The 7432-nt window shown below is 41.4% G+C and overlaps 1 long non-coding RNA gene across 1 annotated transcript; it reads right to left on the bottom strand.

Moving 5' to 3' along the window:
• Positions 1-6489: 6489 nt before the first annotated feature.
• Positions 6490-7370, bottom strand: LOC122040038. Its single transcript, XR_006128482.1, has 3 exons — positions 7313-7370; positions 7152-7209; positions 6490-6553 (listed from the first exon to the last, which is right to left on the bottom strand). It is a non-coding gene; the product is annotated as an uncharacterized LOC122040038 (long non-coding RNA).
• Between the last annotated feature and the right edge of the window lie 62 nt (positions 7371-7432).

The following is a 7432-nucleotide window of genomic DNA, read 5'->3' as shown; positions in this document are numbered from 1 at the left end:
GAGATCTCGGAAAAATAAAATAAATAGGGTTATTTCGTAAATAGCCTTATAAATTTTTCGGAATTTTTAGAAATTTTCTGGGAATTTTTTGGAGCTCATACGGAGGGTTTTGAGGGGATCGATCGGCGAGTTCGGATAAAGCCTGTTTGGGATACCAGTTTAAGTGAGGAAATATTGTTATTATATAAATTCCTTCACTTTTTATTTTCTCCCCAAAAATGCCGATCCCAAAAACTCCTTCCCCGATCTTTCCCCCCCTGCTCGAAGCCGAACCCCCTTTCCCTCTTTCTCTGTTCTCTCTCGCGGGCGATCGGCAACGACGGGAGCAAGGCTCTAGCTCCGGCGATCCTTCCTCTGTCGGCATCGACACCCTAAGGTCAGATCCGATCGGTGGTTCTCCTCTCTGGATTGTCTTCGACCGAGGAGTGGTTGTTCGGCAGATTATGTGGCTGATCACCGGAGGTGTTGTGGCTAGGGCACGGTGAGGAGTCGGATCTCGCATCATCTCCGACTGGTAGGTCTTCCCTCTCCTCCCCTCGTGCTGTTCACAGAGTGGTCTGCACCTCATTTCCACCGCCGTTCACCAAATCTTGGAAGGGATTGGTTGGATCCGACGCCACTAGGTCAGTCCAGATTCATCGATCGCCGGCATAAAGATGTCTTAGGTGATTCTTCTCCCTTTCTTTCTACATCGCCGGATTCCATTAAATTAGAGCTTGATTTGATGGTCTTCGGTCGATTGACCTTCGGTTCCTTCTTCTTGCGTTGTTCACAGAATGATCAGTGTCTCCTCGGATTGGATTGGGTGATACCTTCTGGAGACAACCGATTGAGGTAAGCTTAGGTTGTTAATTAGGTTGTGTTGAGTTCTAATCTCATCTTGATCTGATTAATTCTAGGGAGGTTTGTATCCTGAGGATCTGTTCTGTGAATTGTTTGGTTCTGGCAGCACCCCAACCAGCAGCTCCTCCTTGGCTGCGGATCAAGAGCAGGGGTTGAATTAAGGTACGTGTAGGGGTAGTTGATACTTGTTGTATTAGATATGATTTAGTTGTATGTGTAGGGATTTTTATCCATGTTAGTTGTAGATTTTGTGTTGATTGGAATATTGTGATTAGATTTATTTGCTTAGAGTTAATCTAATGGAACAGATTAGGGTTAGGGTAATTAACCCTAGTCAACCGTTGGATTTATAATCTAATTGGTGATTAGGGATTAGGTAACTAACCTTAATCGACCATTAGATTTAAATTGGTAAGTTGTGATTGTGGTGATTAGGGTTTTGCCCTAATTTAGTTGGGGAAATTTATTTAGCTATTTCATTGGGATTTAACTAAATAAAATATATATGTTGTTTGACACAGGATTCTGATTCGAGACAGGCGTCTCGACGTTGGATTTAGTTTGACTGTACCTTCTATTTGAGGCGGGTACCCTTTGACTTATCTTTTGATAATGTCTTATGATATGTGTAGCTTATATATACTTACTAGTGGTAGATAGTAGATTATTCTTTCTCTTGGTCTTAGCTAGTTGATACCTATCACATGCTTCATCTGCTAGTTGCGTTACTTCAGGATTGGATATTTTATCTCTTGCCATGTGTATATATGTTCATAGAGATGCATAGCTATAGTGCTCTACTCTACTGGATTAGTTGCTTTACATGTGTGATACATGCTCTTCGAGTCATGATACTTACATCCTTGTTATATGTGATATCTTTGGATTTATGCTGTTTATATCATGGTTATATATACGCGTTTACCTTTTGGGCACACACATATATGGAGGAGGCTATGTTCAGGTATGTCATATTGTAGCCGCATGCACCATATCGCATGATTGCATGCTGGGCGATTGACGACTCCATTATTGTTGAGCTCGTCGGCCGGCTACATAGGCCTGCACACAACGTGTTTCACTGCATGGGTAGTGGCACAACACAGTAGGGTGTGTATGGCAGTAGCTCTGTAGTGCTCCGCTGGTCCGCTCATGGGTAGTGTGACTGCAGCGTGGTAGCAGACAGGGATCCCTCCCCGTCATCGCGTACCGGGAGTTGAGAGCATTGCGCTCCCTCACTATGTTTGAGGTAGGAGGATAGGTGTACTCCGACAGCATCCCGTCCACTCGGTCACTCTTCAGGGGCAGTGATGGCAGAGTGCACGGTGTCACAGCCCTACCCACTCGGTCTCACCATTGTGTGTGAGATGGCTGACTGGTTGACAGGGGTGACCATGTCATATTGCATCATATGCACGGATTGCATTCGTTATGATTGATGCATTTTGGTGATTGCATATGATTGACATGCATACAGGATACATGCTTTTGCTCTGACTATTTTTATCTCTGTATGTTGGCAGTCAGTTGCCCAAGCCTCGCAGGTGAGCACAGTTTATTTCAGTTATGCATTTCTTATTATTCTTGCTGTAAACTGTATTACATGCTTCTGGTTACTCATTACCGTTTATTCAGCTATGCATACCTGTTATATTGTTAGGAGACTGTACTGTAGGTCCTATGGTTTAGGAGACTGTACCTTAGGATATTACTGGTAGTTATATGTTGCTGTACATATCTATTGGATTACCTGCTGAGTTCTTTGAACTCACCCCGTTGTTATTATTTTTCAGGTTGAGGCCGTCAGGAGAGATTCCAGTCGCTAGCCCCGTTATCACGAGAATTTTCTTTGTTGGATTATATTTTGCTTTTGCATCTTATATACTTGTATCGTGGGTTTGTATTGTGGACTTTACATTGAACATTCAGGTTTACTACTATTGTTTTCCGCTGCAGATATTTTCATTACTTCGTGGATTTGGTTTTCTTCGATGTAGTGGAGTAAGATGTGTACATATATTTTTGAGATTTTATATCGTCTTTCCTTATTCAACTGCGTGGATTGATTATATGTTGAATTATGTGGAATGTTGATATAAACTGCGTGGCTTGTTCTTTTGTATTGTATTATTCCGGCCGTGTGTGGCCGAGGTATGGAGATATATGTATACTGAGCTTCATATTGTCCGCCGTACAGGGGAGATACTGCCGAAATTTCTTCGGACAGGGACTACCTGGGGCGTGACATTGGAATTCTTTAAATTTGTCTTGATATTTTCATTTAGAATATCTCTTTTATATACAGTAGGAAACGAAAGAATACTAGTGCTGGGCCCTCTAATGCTAGTACTGACCCTAGGTTTCCCACAGATGAACTTAGAATCAAGTTTGAGTCAACTATTTATATGGCCATTAGGACTAAATGTATAGATAGAACGTTCTTCCTAGTTTCGTGTGCTCCCGTTATGGAGGTTATAAACCACTATAACTTACGGAACCTTGTTGAATATACTAGTCCGGTAAACATAAGTCTGTGTGTTGAATTTTACAACAACTTAGTGAAAGTAGACGACCTTACCTATACTACTAGGGCAGCGGGTACTGATATCACGCTATCCCCTACGACGATTCGGGAGTTTTTAGGGTTACGTCCATCCACTTGTTCCTTTTTGTGCTATCCTCCTGGGGATCTACCATTCGGAGATCCCTACTCACATATCACTCTTGATACGATTTATTCTTATTTTTTTGGAGGAGAGCGAGTACCCACTGTGACCCAGTTTAGGTCAGTAGAACTTCGAGTCCAGGACTACGCTCTTTATAGGGTCTTAGTCTTCTGCATTTTGCCACTGACGACACGGGACATCGCTGTGATGTGCCCATTCCACTCATTTTTACTCTATGCCCTGAGTCATAGGTTAGATATTGACATCAGCCTACATATCTTCTCCTCCATTATCTACTCTGCTGGATACGTGACTAATAGCCGAGTCCACATGCCTTTCTGTCACATTTTGATAGCATATATGTCCTCGTTGGACATTGATGTCACTAGAGGAGACATTCGCTATATGACTGAGTTTGACGTTATAGCAGCTAGAAACTTCTCTCTAGCTAGTATCCACATAGATGAGGGCGACGGTACTATGTCTTGGTGGAGGGGGGCACAATACCAGCACGATCCAGACGCACAGGGGGAGGCAGAGCAGGATGAGTTCATGCTTGTACTATTTCCGGAGGAGGCCGCTCCAGCTCCACCACCACGCCTAGCTCGAGCACCACGTCACGCTCCTCGTACTCTAGCCGACCGTATGACCGGACTGGAGAGAGCTATGGCGAGTCGATCTCCAGTAGGAGAACTCTGACTTTCAGTGTGACATGCGGCGAGAGGTCTCCGAGTTACGAGCTGACGGGCAGACCCGACACACTGAGCTGATGACACTACTTCGCTCCTTGGGATCTGGACCACCCCCTTCCTCATCTCAGTAGCTCTAGTTATGACAAACTTCAGTTATCTACATCACTTGTAGAATACTTTTGATCTATCTAGTGTTCTTTCTGATATAGATTGATTATGTTCGATATTAATAGACTAGGAGTTTCAAATTTGAAAATCATTTTCAAAAATGACTATTCTCAAATTATAGGTTAAAACATGTTTCATTTTCAAAAATTTCTTATTTTTAGCCTTTAAAAATATTTTTAGCCTTAGCCTAGTTCAAAATCCTTAGAAAGCATGTTGTCACGCCCCCAAAGGAGTCCCTGTCATACAAAAATCCGACAGCATCTCCCCTGTACCGGTGACAATATGAAGCATCACTACAAACAAAATATACATCAGCCACATGCGGCTGGAATATTTATATACACAACCACGCAGTTATAATAACAGCCCACACGGCTGGAATAAAACAATCACAACCACGCAGTTATATATATAACAGCCCACACGGCTGTACAAAACAAACCAACACAGCGGAAAAACGAAAACCGAAAGCCCAATACAACACAATCAACACACTGCTAGCCGACTAGGCTTTATACAACAACCACACAACACAAATAAATACAATGCATGCCGGCACAGCTTAAACACAAATACAACACCAAAACCATAAGATAGCCACATGGCTATACATAAATACAATGCCAAAAATAAGAAAAGAATATACAAAACCAAAAACGACCTTCGGATGTGACGTAGGACCCGGCAGACAGGATACTCCGAGCGACACTCCAACCATCTACCTGAAAACATAAAGATATACATGCGGTGGTGAGTATAGGTAACTCAGCGGGTAATAAAAAAGATAGTGCATGGACTATACATAAACATGGAGATCACAAGTATACAGTCTCAGTAGGGAATAAAGAACATGATCATACTATCATAATCAATGCACCTAAAATAACTGACATATATTAACATATAACTGTACAAACCACAACTAACATAATGACAGATACATACCCAATCCGAATCGACACATGGTACAATGGTCAATGAACTCACCGGATCTGCAACATGACACCTATGCAATATAAGTACGATTGCATATACATGTAAAATAAATGACATGTATGCGGCATGACAACCAAATGCAACAACCATATCTCAATCAAGTGACAACGACAATCACATGCAACTAGTATCTACTAGGCATGTATGCAAATATGCAACGCATCAAATGCAATAATGATATGTATGCTCCATGGTCACCCCGACACCTCCCGGATACACCACGACCCCAGGTGATGGCGAGGCTTGGGTCCGTGACGATCAGATTACCTCCACCCCACTATATAGTGGTCGGGCGATCCACTAGTAGCTATCTAACTACATAGCATCGGGGTCCCCGATCGCTCACAACGCCGGATATCACTAAACCTCGTGACCGGGTGGCACGAGACAAGCGACAATCGCTCCACCTACCACTACCCATGAGTGGCCGAAAGTGGTGCTAAACCAAACTGATGACTCTCTCAACCACAAGGGAGATAATGATCATCAGATGCAATGAATGATGAACATGATATATATATATAATCATCATCCATGCAACAACCCAAACCTCATAAATACCTCCAACAAGAGTATAATCGTCATGATACCTCCACGTATCCCACCAAACATATGTACACACTACACATGTATAATCAACCAAAAATCTCCAATAATTCTACCAGACACATGTACACAAAATATAAGCACAATCAACATGTATCCTCCAGTAAAAACATAACAGACCTGTGTATATACCTCAATCATACAATCAACACAACTCCTCCAAAGGTACGTGACAAACACGTATGTACACACCACATGTAAATGCACGGTCAATAAGATGACTCCTATAACACATACCCACCTATGTACAATCCACATCATATACCCAATCAGCATGGTAATACCAACAACCCAACAATCCCTATAAGACATACTCTACGCGTGTAATCACAACAGAGTAGATGTCAAAAGTGTAGACTGTATATGAATTAAATAGATCATCACAAGGGTCAAGCATAAGTATCATGCAGGAAAAACAGCAACCGATCATGATATAAGATAAAGTAGCCTAATTCATCCAATAATAACCATGCACTAAGTACAAGAAAACTACATAGAGGCCAAGGAAGAAATACCCGCCTTGATACGTAGATCGTGTCCAGAATAAATCCCACGTCGTGATAATCATCCCATATCAAGGTCCTGCATCAATCAATATATATATATATATATTTTATTTAGCTAAATTCATATGAATTAAAATAGCTAATAAAATCCCTACCCAATCAGGATAACTCCACCCAAATCTGATCTTTGATTAATCCTTCAAATAATCCTTGATCACACTCCTTCTAGATCCCAACATAATCCATATTCTATTAATCAATCCAAAACTCATTAATCAACACATCTTAAATCCAACTCACATAATTCATCATCAATCAAACACTAATCCACACTCATCATAAATCTCCTAATCATACACTAAACACCCCACATCTAATAATCAATCTAATGATCCCAATGACAAACATGAAATCATGATATTCATCCACCCTACATAATCTATCATTTAATCCATGACTTCGCACAATCAAACACTCATCAACCAAACTACACAGATTACAACCTTAAATGAAATCTGATACACGCTATATTAACCCAATACCATCATCAACACTCCACCAATTCATCATCGAAATGCAAACTGACTTCCAATTCCATAATGAAATCAATCCAATGCACTAAACAACCATGAATTTATTTCACACTAAGAAGAAAACTAGTGGTAGACTCTTACCTTGAGGGAAGGCAGCAAATCCAATAGCTCAACAGTGCTACACTCCACTGTCCAGAAACTACAACAGTCAAGCATACACCAACTCTTCTAAGTATCAATCCAGAAAAATGGAATATACAGCAAAGGAGTTGCAGAAAACCTAATCCACAATACCAACTCACCTCAATAGAACCTCCATCTTACCCAAAACCTTCACAGCTTCAAGAATTGGGAAAAGACAGTGATCGACAACAGAGGAGGTCCACAGAACAATGATCCATTGCTTCATCTAATCCCGAATC

Source organism: Zingiber officinale, chromosome 2A (genome assembly GCF_018446385.1).
Source record: "Zingiber officinale cultivar Zhangliang chromosome 2A, Zo_v1.1, whole genome shotgun sequence".
NCBI lineage: Eukaryota > Viridiplantae > Streptophyta > Magnoliopsida > Zingiberales > Zingiberaceae > Zingiber > Zingiber officinale.
This window is presented reverse-complemented; position numbering and strand designations above follow the sequence as displayed.